The following is an 18,286-nucleotide window of genomic DNA, read 5'->3' on the forward strand; positions in this document are numbered from 1 at the left end:
CAACGAATCACGATTGTCTATTACACACAGTCATACGCGGCGATTTATTTGGCGTTTTCGCCACAAGGGAGGGGGGGGGGCGACTGTTTCCCCGCCGCCTATGCCTATTTCTTAGTAATAAAAAGTATAAAAAGGATAGTAATAAAAATATCAAAACATTTTTTGTAGTATGTAGAGGTAGTTTCTTTGACGTTAATTCAGTGACATTTAACCAAATCCTCAGTAATGCATGTCATTATTATTATGCAACTGGTGATGTTTTTGCACGCTCTTAGTATAGTACATGAAGTATTCCAGACTGCATGGGTTTGAAAGTTCCTAATAGATTGTCATCATGTTCTTGACAAAGAAAATTTGACAAAAATATTGCATTTCGTTTCACACCCGTACGTCATATCTCTTTTTGAAGTGTAAGTCTTACACTTTATAAGCAGGAAATGCATAGGTAGTTCAAACAGTTTCACTTTCTTATTCCCAAGCTTAAGTTAACTTTCCTTTGTATCGGTCGCATATGAAACATTTTCATCATCAACATATTTGGAGGACATGAACTTCGATAACGAAAGATTGCTTTGAAATCTGATCACCACCATTTACTCTATAGCAAGCCTTACAACCAGTTGTAAGTGATTGTAAGGCTTGCTATACAGTAATCACATTATGGACAATTATCACGCCGTTTTTTAGCAAAATATGAACGATACAAAATAGGTTCGTTTGAACTGGTTCTATTATGAGGAAATTATTATTGTAAACGAAGGTTATATCAATTATTTCAGAATTTATAGAATCCTGACAAATAAATGAAGATCTGTTACAAAAGAAAATCACTTTCCCAAAGTGGTTGTCGCAACTCGGTAATCTGTTAATTGACCATCCAATTAACCATGATTTCATTTCAATTACTGTTATTATATTGATACTTTGATCATCAGCCAGAAGAGCTGGTTTACAACTAATTTTGCAGTTACAACAATGAAACGGACTGCAAACCAACCGAGAGAAATGTCGCTTTGGTTGACGGCTCCGTAACTCAAAGATTCGCGATCGATCGGTAAATAGACTGACCAATTAAGATTAATGTTACACGCGCATCTGGTTTAAAATACTGACCAGGAACCAATCAGAAGTGTTCTTTCATATTTGCTATTCATCGCTAAGCTTTGTGTTACGGGCCCCTGGCGTCGTCTCTCTGGCGTGACGGTGTATTAGAGAGGCTTCAATAAAAAATACAAATAATACACAAATCTAAAAAATACACAAATTTCAAGATAAATAAAATTCAATGCATATAAAGGTAATTACAGTCATTTTGTTATGATTATTCAATTTCAATCACTTTCAATCGTGATAATGAAAATTTCCCTTAAAGGGGAAGTTCAACCTGAAGAAAACTTTGTTGTAAAATAGCAGAAAAAATAGTAAAAAATATTGGTGAAGGTTTGAGGAAAATCCGTAAAAAGTAAGAAAGTTATTAGAGTTCAAAGTTTTGACGTCATAAACGAGCAGCTGTCCCATCTGTTAACTGTTATGTAATATAAAATGCATGAATTTCATTTTTTTTGTGGTTCCTAACGACTTAATTTTGTTTTCTATTCATGATCGGGTGTGAAATGATTTGTCTATTGATATACAAAAGGTACAGTGAAAACCATTTTCAATTTTCTGAGAAAATGACATTTCTTTGATTTTTTACCATTTGCTATGTATGAATGCTGCTCTCATATGACGTCACAAATCAAATAATTAAAATTCTAATAAGTTTTTAATTATTTGATGAATTTTTCTCAAACCTTCGGCAATATTTTAAATTATTTTTTCTGCTATTTTTAAATGAACTTTTTGTCAGGGTAAACTTCCCCTTTTTTATAAAGCGCGATATAGCTCAGTCGGTAGAGCTGGGGTTTCGGATTCCGGTGACCCGGGTTCGATTTCCAAGTGGTACGCTAGAGCCCTTTGGTAAGACATTTATCCTTATTACCATGTCCCTCGGAGAGGACCGTTGCAACGCGTTGGTCCCCCGGTTGCTTGCTCACAGGCATTTGTGCTTTTTTATCAGTCAGGTAAAAAAACCTCGGTATAAACCTGTGACAACCGTTAATATTACAACGCAGAAGTTTTAACTACAATTATCAGTCTGAACATAATTTACAGGTGCACAGGTGCAAGCTATCGGTTTTTCAAAGCACATGGGATAGACACCATGAAGGTTCCATGATATTTTCTCCGACGACAATTGCTCCGATGGAAAATATGCACGTTATATTAAGCCAAGCATAAAATCTAACCTCCAAAACAAAATAAACCCTCTGTACACTACTCAGAACCTGAAACTCTATTTCAATCCTAACTATAAGCCTAGGCTCTCTGTTATACTAAAACAGGAGCAAATGTTGCAGGAGCATATGTCATGTATGTCGTGTCTCCATGAAGTTTAAGGTTACATGTGGCTGACTTGAATAATGCTGAGTCTTTCATTTCATTGGACCAGACTTATCAAGAAACTTGTTGATTGAATTTCAATCAGGGTCTGTGTGCACACAAGTCTGAATACTGTCACGATTTGAGCCACGACTTAAACGTCGTACTTAATCTTGGAGCAATCGTAGTGATCTAATTAGATCGTAACAAATCATATCCGATCAGTCGCGGCAATCGTATTTATCTTAGACAAAATATATAGTTCATTTTTTTTCGGGATCAGTTACGAAAAGTCAATGATTCGTGACTTTCGTAAAGGTTCGCACGACAGTTGGAAGGAGGTACAAGGTGTGAACTGGATAGTAAAGGGACATTGCATTAAAATGTGACAGAATTATCTCAATACTACACTGTAAAAACTGTGGTGTTAAAACTGACACCAGTTGGTGTTAATAGAGGACCACACCCTGAGGTGTTAAAGTTTCACCCTAGAGAATGAACACAACACCAGAGAGTGTACATTTAACACACCTATATGTGTTAAACTAACACTGTAAATCTAACACCGGTGTAAAATAACTGGTGTGGTCCTCTATGTACACCGGTTAACACCACAGTTTTTGCTGTGTACGACCACTTGACAATTACAAACTTGGAATGAATGGGAACATTAGGAAGTTGTCATTTAGGTTGGGAAACCAAATGTCAATACAATGGAGTACATCCTTATTATAGTTACGCAGGAAAGAAGAATGGCTTGCATAGTTTTATAACTTTGCTGATGCCGAGAATTAACAAAAGTGGTCCATTTTCGATGTTTTTTTCTTACTTCTAAGGATCTAAAATGAGTTTGTGTAAAGCTAACTGTCTTGTCCGTCTCGTTTTACTGAGTTACTCCAAATTATCTGTCTCCCTTTTGCACTATATTATACTTTTTTATATTCACAATGTTTAGCATGTTTAGTGATATACGTTACAGACCTACACGGTAGATAGAATCGACTGAAGAGAGAAAAGGTATTGGATATACTGATACTAGTTTGTATCAATGTGACCATTGTAAACTTGATCTTGGAGCCGAGGGGAGGTCAAAGGTCAAGGAATTACATTAATCTTTAAACTTTCGTGTCAGAAATTCACCTTCGTGTCAGAATTCACTGTGGGGTTTTGTTAAGAGCTGTTTTACATTGTGAATTATTGATGAGAAAAGAGGTCAATCTTATTGGAAACATGTGTATTTACGTTCATTAGATCCAGGCGGTATGCTATTTTTTTCTCATTAGAACTACCTGTACAAGAAGGACGATAAATCCTTGAAAAATGCTGTTTTTATTCGTTGCAAGGTTTCAATAATGTAAGCAGCATCAGGGATGCATCGTTTTTGAATCAATCAACGACGGTGCTGTCTGAAGTTCATGGTTAGTATTCTTATTTTCATTTTTTTTTCACTTCACTTGCTTGGCAGAAAACTTTTAATCTTACGGCCTCCGGAAGCCAATCCTAGATCCACCCCTGGGTGTACATTATTACTAAGGACGTTGGTGCAATGATATCACATAGATCAAGAAAACAAAACATATGGTAGAAGATGATCAATGTCCCCAGTACAAGGCTTGTGTATTATTTTGAAGTGAACATAATCAATGATAGGACATTGATGCTTGATTGATTTGTAAAATAAAATTAGCTTTGCATGAAACTTCGGAGGGGGGGGGGGGCTGGATCCGAAGAATATGAGCGATCGGAATCCCTAATTATGTTAAAAATTCCCCAAATTTTGATTTAACTACATAGAGTGAGAGAGATCAGACAGTTTCATATCGTTTTTTTCAATGAATTATGACACCAAAGAATTTGATGGGCATTCTTTCACGCGGAGTGAACTCTAATATCACGATAACAATTTTTGTGAGCATGCAATGATAGGCCTGTAGGGTTCTGATCTGAACTACTTCTTCCTATTTCCTAATCTAAATTGCTCGTTTTTTCTGTGACAGAGTAGGAATAAAGTGCTTCCCTCATTAGTGATATCAAGAATGGTGCATTATTTCCAGGGTTCGAGTTCATCAATGAGAAGGCAGGTCTCCGCCTGTAGATTACCCCTGTCTTATGAAGATGGACACACGACGCTATAGACAATAAAGAACCCAATCTACTTTGGGATTGAGACCGATGACTTGAAAATTGATCCTGATTAAAGGGAGCATCTCAATGATGTAGCTGCCCCATCAGCATGGCTTGCGTTTTTTTTTACCCCATGTACGATCTCGAAGTTCATTTGAGATCAGTGAGGGCGATGTGCAAAGTTATTGGGTATAGGCTTAACCCATACATCATCATGATCATGTGCATCGTGTGTCGCAGACAGATCCTGAAATTCGGTGTACTCGTTTTTCTAGTCTCCGAGAAATTGATGTGAAAAAGAGTGAGATGTTTAAAAGAAATACACCATAAAATCATTTTGGATTTATAACCTACATCTTTATCTACCACACTGCAAAAACCCCGGTGTTGATTTAACACCAGCACGGAATCTATATGTCCACACCAGAGAAGCGTTAAACAACACCAGTTTGGTTTTGGTCTAACACCAGAAAGGTGCTTATACGATACCAAGTAGTGTTAAAACAGTTCTAAACTGGTGTTGATTCAATACTTCTCTGGTGTGGACATATGATTCCGAGCTGGTGATAAATCAACACCGGAGTTTTTGCAATGCATTCTATTAGACATGTTAGATGTCCACTGTTTTTATGGTTATACTGTCATGACTAATGAGAAAATTAGTGATAAAGGAGTTGAAACCTCCTTAACAATCGGTGTTTCGACATCTTTGATAACAACTTGTGGTCTGATTTAATAAAATGCATATTAATCAATTCAGAGAGCAATACCTTATTGCAGCACAAACAAAATAATTTCGTGAAAGACGTTCTGGACATGCTGGATGAAATTCAATAATCCTTGAAGTGACTTAAATGCTCAACTTCGAAATGCTCAACTTCGAATGGGCGAATTCAAATTTACTTTTAAAGGAAAGGTCATAAAAGCTGACCACGGTTTTGCAGGTGTATATTCTGTTCAACAGTCTCACCGCTTTCAAATATCGTATACAAAATAACGATATGAACTTCGATCCAATTTAACCTCGAAAGTTGGCTCTTTCGTAAGGTGTGTACGATTCGATAATGATAACTGTCTTGACTGTGCTACTCCTCGCAGTTCCATCACATAATAATAGTAATATTCCTTCATGCAGATGATAAACAGATGATATATAAATGATTCTCAGTTCTGCAACAAAAGCATTTCACAGTTTTATATGATGTAACGCGCTTGGCAGGTGGATTTCCACTACCTAAGGTGAGAAAATTAAAAGCGCATTTATATCTCCCAGCCTCCTGATGCCTTCTGCGACAACCAATAACTTATCATGTCTGCGACGCGAGGTTTACAGCCCTTATTAGGTTCTATTAATCGAAAATGATTCATTTGTCAAATTATTAATTCCTTCTCAGGTAAAATGAAAGATTTTATCATAAATATATTCATGTGTGAAACCCTTATAAGATCTTGAAATCTGAAAACAGGCAAAATTTGCAGTATGCACGTACAAGGGGTGGTTAAATTACATTGATTTTCATTCGATGAATCATTGTCGCAGGTCATTACATAATCGAGATTCAATCTTAAATAATTGGCATAATTTTACCAAATATTGAAAACAAGAATACATTTGTTATTGCACAAGCCTCTTTTTTCATTGTTTCTGTTTTCAAATTTCAGTTCAGGTGAACCTTATGGTTAACGGTAGTCTGCCATAATTTTAAACGCAATTGACCAAAGTTATATGAAATTCATTCAAGATAGACTTGATAATTGTAACAAATATATGTGACTAAGTGAAGTCAGAGGTAATTTAACTTTCATAAACTGAAGTTTGTAGGCCCTACATATGGGAAAAATAAAAACTTTAAAATTATATTGGGGAGTGTATTTTATCTCATTAATTTTCATATTTCGTGAAGCTTATAAAGAAGTGTCAGAAGTAAGACGAATTGCGAAATACGATATTCTTTTCCTGCAGTTGAGATAGGGTGTCATTTGAGGTCAAGAAATTATAATCAAACCTAACATACCCCTTAAAGTTTTGTGTGCATCTCCGGGGTAAAATATTATCCGGAGTTAATCGTCCGAGGCATACTTGACATGGAAAATGATTTTCCGAGGGTGTAATCGCTCGGATGATACTAGTCATTGGAGTACAGATTGGGGGGGGGGGGGCTTGGTTTATGGCCACCAATAGTTCTACGACTAAAAAAAAAGAGGCAAAAGAAGGAGAAAAGGTAAGAGCGTGATAGGAATAGGGTAAGATGTCATGTTTTTTCTGATTATTTTTGTCAAAATATATAACAAGATTACATTTTCATTTTAAAAGGTTAAAAAAATTTCCTTGCTCGCTTCGCTTACTCGGGACTAGCGTTAATTTTCGTATGGGCATTTATCGAGGGGTAGCTGACCGGGGGTTTTGCCCTGGAGGTTATCCTAACAGATTATTTATCTTGGTAATAATCTTTAGTGCTATTATCGAAGGGCTATCATCATATTGTCATGGCTGATGGTGGTGATCCTTCGGATGTTGACCCGATCATGTTAAGCGTCCAAGGGGGTAAATGTCCTACAAACTTTTGTTGTAACTTTGAAGTAATGCGGTAAGACTCTCTGAGGCATACGTGCTTTATAGTTCATCCATGCATCTAACCATAAACCTCCTACCCCTCACAGCGAAAATTTCTGGTGCCCCTTTGTACAATCAGGCCAGAATTTCATGCACTGTATTAAAGACAAGCCTCCTTACACCTGTAATGCGATCGCCATGATCGATGATGTGTTAATGAGCTGATCATTGCTTCATGCTCTGATTAACTTTCTGATTGATTTACCTTTCGTCGCAGTCACACCAGTCAATCAGACTCCAAACCGATCGATGCTGCATGTCATTCAAAATAGCACTATGTAGCGTTGATCGGTCTGGTATCATTTTTGTTGACGTGCCTGTAGCGAGAAAACCTGCGATAGTGGAATGGAGGACTTTGAAGGTTCTATTTCCGAAATCATATACAATTTTTAAAATATATATTCATTTTCTCCTGACTACCATGTGAACAACGTTCCTCCCTGGACATGTGGATAATCAATTGTTTCAGCAGTTCTTTTAACACTTTCAAAATTGTCGAATCTGTAAAAATTGACATGGTTGAAGCATATCGTATAATCAGGAACTCCCTGGTATAATTCAAACAATGAAACGAAATATAGAGTGAACGAAGAGGGTTATAATCGATTTTCTCATTTGCATGTCACTGAGATTCGCAAAATAAGCGAAACTTTGAATGTCATAACCTTCTTAATTTATATCCGATTTTGATGGAATTTTCAGCGTTAGACTTGTTTGATTTTTCTCTATTGATTCAAATCAACCTTTATTCTGGGGGTGAACATTACCTTTAATGTTAGAGGAGAGGGCCATTGTATCACAAATCGTCAAATGAAATTGAATTGAGATACAGGATATGATTGTACGTGGTCGTATCATTGATATTTGAGAGCCCATGTATCACAAATTAGATTGAGATGTAAGATATAGTTATCGATATTACTTCTTCATGAATATATGACAATTAATATTGTGATTTTGGAAATGACTGAATAATCAATTGGCAACATTACTTCACTTTCGATTTTTGTCTCTTTTGATGATCTGCTTGTCCTATATCAGTAAAAAAGACTAAACTGATAATGAAGGTCTAATGAACAATAACTCATATGCAGGAGTGATATGGAATGAATTTCAGCATAAAAATAGCCGTGCTTGTATTTTGAGCGTGACAAGGAGTTATATACGTGTTACCTAAGACATATATCGATCCTCGAGTACCCTTTGTTTGGAATTTTAAGATGTTGTGTAATAAGTTGTAAATTCCCAAATGAAGAATTAACTTCTCAGCAGAGTTAACTCGGAGAAGCGTAAGGCTTTCATACATCTGCGATCAAGCGAATCACTTTCTTACGTATTTGATTTGATTCTTTTTATCATATAACTAACTAACTAGAAAAATCCTCATAGCGATATTTAAGTATTAATGCTAGATCTGTTATTTATTCATTTATACTTACTACAGACAACTGGATTAGTACCCCCCCCCCCGCCCTGTTTTGTCGTGTGTACTTACCTTCCTTTACCCTACTCTAGTTAGTTGTTATTTTTATGTTATTACTGTATATATATGTATATATACTTTTTTTTCTTGCTTCTTATCTGCTGCTTTTTTTTTCTCAATGCAGACGTTTAATTATATTGTATCATACATATTTTGTTGTATCAAAGGTGATCTGTGCTTAACAAGCGTTGCTTCTATACAGACCACCTCTTTCCCATATTTTTCGATATCTATTTAGCTCATTGTCCATAAGCTTTTATTCCTGTTGCGTTTTTTTTCTTTTAACCTTATTGATATCGTACATGTATACATTGTATTTTGGTTGTGGAAAGAAATAAATGAACTTGAACTTGAACTTGATATATCACTGACCCGATCAGTTCCTCCTACCATCCTTGGTATTCTCGAGTTAAGATATTCCGTGTGGTCTTAGGCAGTTGTGCTAGAAAATACAGAATAAAAAATACTGCGGAAAATTCACTCTTACGAAAGAGATTTCTCCGCTCTTTCTGTGAACCTCCGTCACTTAAATATAGACCATTCTAAAATGGCGCCAAATCGTAAAGACTTTGGGGTTAAAATTTGATTCGATTTGCCTAATGATAATTTTTCGATTCACCCTTTAACCCGTCAGGCTTCCGTTAAGTTCGGTATGCGTTACAACTTGAGTGATGCTGGAGTGACGTAAATCGTTTAGGGACTATTATATATTCATGATAAAGTGATATGAAATTATTTTAAAGATGCACCCACAACTAGTAAATGAATAAATGTTAACAGGAAACCTACTATATTAGATATTGCCTTTTGCATTTGGGCCCGATTTATCATCAAGTGACGTGCACGTATCGTGGATTATCAGTGCTTAGAGAGGCGGGCTTGTGATGGTAAAGGACTACGAGTCATCAACCGCAGATCATGAATGGACGACGTAGCAGCGAGCAAGCGTTCGCATTGCATTTTACCATCTAGTCATTAGTGGAGTGATGAATGAACGATCATTGGCGGTTGTAGTAAGGGTTATTGACGATGAAAAAGGGGGGGGGGGGTGGCATAAATTTTGTACTGACACTGATTTGGAATGTATTAACCCGTGCTAGTGTACTTGTCAGTTTAAAGACCTAACTCGCAACTCTCATCAAGTCCTATAAATATCATTATCAAGTGTCTATGCTCTTCCTATGCAATCAGTCTATTTGAGGAATAGATTTAATTGAGGCAGTCTGTGTATTCAAGTGTCAATGGAAAAGAAAAAAAAGATCTGAAGATTACGTACAAATAAGCATTACGGGTCCTGTGTTGTACATTATGCATTAGTGTTTACAATAAAACTTCAGACTTTCAGTTCCCCCTTTGTATGTAGCAAATGAATGAGGGTGACTAAGGGCAGTATCTTTACAATACTATGTTGATCTTGTATTATTTCTAATAGAGCGTCATGTGTAATTTGTAAAATTATATATAAATGATTATTTTAAGGGAAGAAGCAAATTTAGCAATCTCGATTACTATGATAACTAATTTATCCATTAAAATTTATATATCAATATTTGGGGGTAGATTTAGTGAGTGCCCCTGCTCTCCTAACCCTCTTTATGACGTCACAGGCGAAGATATTTCACCTGACATGGCTCATTAGTTCGATGTCTGTGATTTAAGAGCTTAATGGGCTTCTGTCAAGCTGTTAGAGTGCATCGGAATGAAATGAAATGAAAGTCTTGGATTAGGCCTTTTAAATTCTATTTGAAATCTTCGAGCGTGAAGAGAATTGCATCCGTGCGAAGAAAGGACTTGGAATATCAGCGAGAAGAAGTCCATCAATATTATGTCCGCCCAAAACTGAATAAGATGAAGATCGGCTGGAACAAAGTTTCAATGGATAGGCCTACGTTATGTTTCCCTTTCATTAGGGTGTTTAAGTACAACACTTAACTCTACCTTTTTTTTGGGGGGGGGGGGGGTGGATGGGGGCGCTGAGTTAGGCGGCTCCAATACCATCTCAACCGTTTGACGCGATATGTTTGCAATGCGAAAAGCAATCGTCGCCGTATCTTACCCATATTTTTAGACCAAATTTGTGATAACCATGTACATGTATACTTATGTTGTATTTAACTCCAAAAATGCATGTGTGATCAATGAACGAATCCAATACAAAAAATGGTAGTTCTTGCCAAATTCTCAACTGCATTAATACTTGTGAAAAGGGAAATCAATTTCTTGCTGAGTGTGGTCAAAGAAGTTTTTCTAAAAGGCTGCATCGTAAAATAATGAAAATCTTAAAATGGAAAAAACAAAAGAATTCATACAAAAATTTCAAATTCTGATGAACTACGAACAAAGTGAAGAAAATTTATGCTGTTTTGGTGTGTAACTATATTTGATCACAATCCCAGAAAGGAGAAGAAATAACTTAGGCCCAATGTGTAAACCACATTTTTGATGTTTGGTTGAAATTGTATGTATGTAGCTTTCTCGTAGGTATATGTGATGTAACCATGGTGACAAAGAAATAAAATGTGATTTTGGTGATAAATTGAATCCGCATGACGAATCATCTGTTGTTTAATTTCTGAGGAATTTTATACAAGACAGGGTGGTGGTGCTCCACCTGACTTCAAAATACAAAATTTCACAATATCAAACCATTGTTATACCTGTTAAGAATCTAATTTTTCAGATTCGTTTTTTAAAACACTATTTACGTGTGATTAAACGTCTCCTCTGATATAATCATTGAAATAAGGCCAGTGAATCATCCAGTAGCAGCATTCAAAACATGTAAAAAAAATGTTTATTCGGTACACTCCAACTGAGAATGGGCGACATAGAATCTGCTCCTTTTGCAAACACCTTCGGGATTAATTCAAATATCGTTTTCAATAATAACCAAATATTCTCTTGGAGATAATATTTGGTAACGGCGAAGGGATTTTGACAATGGGCATTATGAAACGTTGTTTGTGAATGAGAGCGTTACGCTATCAGAATTATATTCGTTTTGAAGTTTATGATGCAATCGCAACTTGAACCTTTGGCATGTGTAAAGAGCATGAATAAAATATTGTTGTTTGAATAAAGATTAAAGAAAAAATAGTTTGAATAAAGATAAAAGAAAATAAATTAATAGCATAGATGATGACATTGTTAAGTAATGCTCCAAAACGCATCTCCCCTTCATAAAGTGAAACCAATGGATACTTTCAGAAGATTATCCTTGTCTAAAACGTATGTACAGATAATAACGAAACAACCGCCCAATATAAGCATTCAAAACTTGCTCAACATAAACAAATGAAATAGACAACAACAAGACCTCGTATGGAAACCAAGAGGTAGAAAGGGGTAGTCCGATGACCTGGTTTCGTATGCTTATAGTAGTATATAGGGTCCATGATTGAAACAGCAGATACACATGCGAGACCCACACCACACTGACCAAATCTGTGTATTTGTTCTTTATTCAGGTGCACACATCGGTACCAATAATGATAATTTCTATCTTAATGAAGGAACAAATAGCATTGTTGATCAATCGCGCCCTTGAATTGGTCAAGGGCATAGGTGACGTGGACGGAATCGAACCCGGACATTCGTGTTTCTAGTCTGGTGCCTAAGACCACTCGACCACTTCACCTCTACTGTATTTCCCATGTCATGCTATCGGTTGGAGGTGACGTGGCCGAGTGGTCTAAGGCGCCTGGTTATATATGGAAAGTCCGGAGTTCGATCCCCGGCCGTGGTTCCTATGCCCATGAGCAAGGCATTTAATATACAATGCTCTTTTATCCTGCTTTCAAATAAATAGAAATGCTATTTGCATTATTGGTAACTAGGTGTGCACTTAAAAAAATGGTAGGTATGACTGTGCCATTAAGGTAGTATGATCTCTTAAGCGATCACCGTGACCTAATGAGAACAGACGTCATCAGAGGTGGTATATCGGAGGGCCACTTACTACCAAATTAAAGTGAACTTCCACTGAACTTCTATTCCTTCCTTTCTTATCTCATTTCATTTGCTCAAAGAATGACCCTTAAAGCACACGCCACCATTGGCAATCACGGCCATAGCGGTGTAGTGCCTTACGAAATTGGACAAGGGGCGAATTCTCTAACACTTAGCAAAGACGTGACGTCGGGACCGGTATCAAGGAGAAAGATGATGATGATATCATGACGATAATGATGATGATGATGATGATGGTAATGATGATGATGATGATGATGACTACGACGACGATGATGATAATGATGGTAATGATGATGATGATGATGTTAATGATGATGATGATGATGGTAATGGTGATGATGATAATGATGATGATGATGATGACGACGACGATGATGATGATAATGATGGTGAATAATAGTGTTCTGTCATCTCACATTTATGGAAAAGTAAGGAAGCACGGGTAAGTGGTGATTCTTGACCCGTATTTTGATCGTGGTTTTTTTTGTGTACCTCTATTTGGGAACCACCATTTTCGTCTTATTACCCTTATCCTTTCAGAGAAAATCCGATACATAACCCACTTTGATTCTAATCCGTCATTATCTTATCTGATATATTCCAATCAAATGTGCGGGGTTATTACTCCCTAGGTGTTATAGTCCTCCAGAACACGGACGTCTCTGATTTGAAATATAAACCATCTTAAAAAAGGTCTCTATCGAGCTCGTTCTTGAATGGGGGTGGGGGGGGGGGGGACAGGTGAGTATTTGCCTTTAGTGCCACTTTCGGGGGAGGATGCAAAGAGGGAAGTATGGGGGGAGGGGGATACAGAGCCCATTCTCAGGAACAACCAAAGAAGCCACAGGCGTCAATTATTTGAAGGGCGCGATTTTATACCCGGGTGCCCCCCCCCCTTTTCTCCATATGCCATTGCCTGTAAGCTGTGTGATCGTAAAGGAAATCTGTTTTTTTTAATCCGTAAATGTACAGTAACTGATTTTTTTTTATCGGAAACTAAAGAGGATTATAAATTAACATTTTAATCTATCCTAATGCTGTCACTCAGGCATGCTTAGTAATCTTTTCTACAGTTGTATGTTTTCAACTGTCACAATATGAATGTCTTATTATGTATTCTTCATGTTCTTACAGCTGAGTTCTATAAGGACATTTGAAGTTACATTGTTACCTATGTAGGCGAAATATCAGACAAAAAAGATATAAGTCGATGCGATTATCTTCTTCTATGGGATTTTCAATTCGCCGAGTAAAATGTAGAGTGACGCAATCAAGATCTAATCTAATAGATCGTGGGATAAAAATTGAAATTTAAAGCCATTATTGCTACTCTAAAAAACATCAAAATTTTGAGTGTTCTGAAACGGTTCAGAAACGAGTAACACAGTTTAAACTACATTGAATACAGTATTTTATTTAAAGCTCATGCCACTAGCACCACAATTTATAAAATATTACAGAAAGGAAAGAGGAGTTGTGATCACATTAACAAATGTGGGTTATATGCAAAAAGTTTGAAACTATCATCACGTTCGGTCTCAAAAATATTATTCACAGAAACACGCCACAGCAGGCTTAGAATCTATTGGATGACTGCACAATCACTCTTAATTTTGGTTTGTTGGTTCCTGTGTTGGTTTGTATGTTTGTTTCTTTTTCTTTTTCATTCCTACGTCACATCTTCATCCAATCACCATTCGTTCGTTCATCAATTAATTCATTATTTCCCCATACCATTTCTTAATTTATTAACTCGTTCTCTTATGAGATCCATTTTTTCTCTCTTACTTGCGTGCTATCTAATGTAGTCTTCAAGTATCGCCTTACGTTAACCAAACCGCCGACACCTACATAAGTTCCTACCATTAAAACACCAATTAACCTTAATCATTCAGAGATTATGTTTCTCGCGGTGTTCTACTGTTGTAACCTCTGTCTTTCTCCCGTTAACAAACATGGGTGCATGGCAGATTGCGTTTCATCATTTGAAAATACATTCATCTGACATTGAACTTTGTTTCAAGTGTCTTTTGACGAATTCTTTTTTGCTGGTATTTTCACATCGAACCCGAAGACTACATCTCTTAGACTGACCTAAAATAATAAATTTAAATTGATGATCGTACACGCCAGCAGAAATATATTCCAAGAAATATACGATTTTATTACATTGTTCCAGAAGAACGGTCAAAATAAAGAAATCAACAATTTCCTTTGAACTTAATGATCATTTTATTGAAAATAAATCACGTTATTCGTATTCCATGATATTTAACTTCCATTTGCTACAGTATGCATGAAAAACTATCTCTCAGTTCTTACAAAAATAATCAAACAATGCCAAATTATTGAAAATATAGCAAAACGGGAGATTGTGTAACTATTCAAAAACAATATTTATCGTTCATATTTCATAAATAGGATCTTCATGATCTATGCAATCAACCACTTCCAATATAAACATTTACTGGGTGCGTAGTGGTGTCAATATAATAAAGCGCAATTCATTTTCATTTTGTTTTGTAAACTTCTTTTTAGTTTTAAAGCATAGCGTCAACAGAGTGTTAGCTGTTCATGCTGGTGGAAAAACGAATGTTCGAATTTTCTCAAGAACACTTTTATGATCTTAGTCATGATTTTTCCCTTGTCAAATAGTTAACACCTATTCAATAACATCCATTCCCACGACTCGTAGATCCAATACATAAATGTATTTACCCAAGAGCAAGTTCAAGTATAACATTCTATATACACTGCTTTCATATCACGATAACATTCGCCATGTTCGCTGTCGTCATGGTGGTGCGCGTATGTCATGTATGTGTGGTCGGTATACGTGTGAGGTGTGTGGAAGTGGGGGGCGTGAGGGAGTGAGCGTATGTAGAGGTGCGTGACTGACTTTATGCATACGTAAAGGTCCGGGGTTCGATTCCCTATCCAGCACTTTATGCCCTTTGCAAGGGTATTGGTTCCTTTTATCCTTTATCAAATAAATGAAAATGTTCCCATCATTATGGGCATTTCAAACTTGTTCCAACGTATACATGGTATACACGTGTTGAAATTAAAACTTATGCATGTATATAAAGATTTATATTCTCATTTTATGTGTGTGTGTGAAATTAAAGCGTTGTTGTGTAACGTTGTATTTTCAAATATATTAATTCACACAGTCAAACGGTGACAAGAAAATTCATAATATAAAATGGAACAAAAATTAAAAATAAGTAAAAGGAAAGTTTTACAATTTCGGTTTTGTTAATGGGGGAAAATGGGCGCTATCGCAGCTCACATAAATCTCACATCTGATAATTCTGATTTAATGATTGAATTCATTCATTACTTGTATAGAACCTAAGTTACACTGAGGTGGTACACAATCTTTTATGTATATATTGTTATTATATATTAACAGGCCCATGCTGTAAAACAGTCAAACATTAAAAGAAATTCAAATAAATAGATAAATGAATAAATAAACCTTATCATTTTTCAATTTTTCTTCAGTAATTTTTTTCGTCCACTCAGGTGTTCTGCAGATGTCATTAATTCTTTTAGCTCACTTGGATGGACCGGGGTAGCCATCTTAGTTAAAGTTTACGAATAAGTATGTAGAGAAGACTCTCTAGTTTAGCCTGACGAAGAAGTGAAGACAATGAGGGTCTAAGCTTCTTTTAAGAGTTTTCCAATTTTATTCTTTCTTATAGCCTTTAGCTTATATCAGAGTAAAAAAAGATAAATAATACTGGGAGGATACCAATCGGTTTATCTATTTCTGATGTTCGCGCCGAAACATCTAATGGGTGGTAACCAATTTCATTCTCTTATTTGGTCATACAACCAGCAACGTTTTTATTACCCGTAATACCTTATTTGATATAGGCCTAGTTCTTTTGTGATAACTGTAGTATAGGTTTCTCTGTAACATTTTTAAAAAATAAACAATTAAATGAATGGCATGTATTTCTTCATAACAATGTTCTCATGAGTTACATTTAAAAGTATATGATAATGAAAAGAATAAATATAATATGAGGTTCTTCTAAGACCATACCAGTAAATAACAAACTGACCTCTGTATGTATGATCAATCGAGAGTCATATTTCTGAGGGCTAGTTGAAGTAGTAATATATCTGGACAAACAGAAGTGGTACGAAATGGGGACAGGGTGATGACTCCCTGTGCAAAAAAAAAGGAAGAGGGAAAGTTGAAGAATTAAAAAAAAGTAGTATATATCACACCTTATTCAATTCAAAATATAAATGGCATCACTTTTAGGTCATATCGCCCCATCTTACTAAGGCAAATTTGCCCCGAATAAAATTACCTCTTGTGCACTATTCAAACACTCGCATTTAAACGCAAATAAAAAATCTAGCGCAAGTCTATTTTTTTTTTTTACATTTGATTGAAATTGTTGAAATCAAGTTGCGTTCGATTGTAACTTTGTGTGCAAGTGGACCTCATTTGGATAATGGACTTGTGGTTATGACTTTCGTATTTCAATCTGAGGGACGTTGATTCGATTCCAAGCCACGGCGTGTTTTTCTTCAGCAAGAAATTTACCCACATTGCGCTGCACTCAACACAGGTGAGGTGAATGGGTACCTGACAGGGAATTATATCTTGAAACTCAGGGCGCGTAAGAGCTTCTACATGTTCTATGTTAATGTCAGGGCAATTATGCTGCATTGATGTAGAGAGAGCTTAGAGACTTCTGATAAAATATATACAGTGCGTATCAAAAAAGTTTACACTTTGAAAAAGCCATGGGAATTAACAAATATACAACATGTGGGTAATTTTTTCACATATAATTATGGGTTTGGGTCTCATCTATCCAATGAAAGTAAAAATTTTGACAGAATGTTACACTTGAGTGAGCACTGTCCATTTTTGTAAAGCTCGCAGAAATCTGTTTGCGCAGAAATACTTGTTTTCACGCTGTGTCAAGGGGAAAGGGCGAAATCAAAATTACCCTGCGAAGCATTTCTCATAAATTTCCCTAGCACTTTTAGCCAATTGACATAAAACGGATACATATTAGCATATTTTAACAATTTTGCCGCCAAAATTTAAATTTCAACACTTAGTAAGCACAACCTTTACCCTTTTTGTGTCAGCTTCATCTGAAGACATAACTGAATCTGAACAAAAGTTTATATCAGACATCTCCGGCATTTTTTACTAAGTTTTTAATCATTTAAAGTTGATTTACATTTCATTTTTTATTTAATACTTGTTTCTCCACACTTGACCAAGCTTGACAATGATTAACAAAATGAAAATCAAGCCTATAAGCCATTTCATGTAAATCTCAGTGTAAAGCAAATATCGTCACGATGGTCTCAGTGTGTGGGGAAGTGGGGCGGGGTGCAATGCACTCTTTGAAGTGTTTGGGCAAGGAAACAAGTTTAAAAAGGTAAAAGATATCTTCAAATCAATTTTACTAACTAATTTCCACGTGTTCTTCATGATAGGTCTAATTTTATTCGCATAACTATTTCAAAGTTCTGCGCAAATCATTTTTCACCAACTTTTCAAAAGTAAGTGGTGCTCACTCAAGCGGAAATATTTTTCGACAGTTATATCGTCATTTGCTTAAATGGATCTGTACCAATGCTAAAATGTGGAAAAATCGTCAGGAAATTACAAATATATAATTTTACAG

General features: G+C 36.0%; 1 protein-coding gene across 1 annotated transcript in view; it reads left to right on the top strand.

Annotated features, from left to right (window-relative positions):
- LOC121413564 (snake venom 5'-nucleotidase-like) overlaps positions 1-18,286 on the top strand; it is a 53,309-nt gene that overhangs the window by 10,639 nt on the left and 24,384 nt on the right. The gene's annotated exons all lie outside the window — the stretch shown is intronic.

The sequence above is a fragment of the Lytechinus variegatus genome, chromosome 4, assembly GCF_018143015.1.
Source record: "Lytechinus variegatus isolate NC3 chromosome 4, Lvar_3.0, whole genome shotgun sequence".
NCBI classification, from domain to species: domain Eukaryota; kingdom Metazoa; phylum Echinodermata; class Echinoidea; order Temnopleuroida; family Toxopneustidae; genus Lytechinus; species Lytechinus variegatus.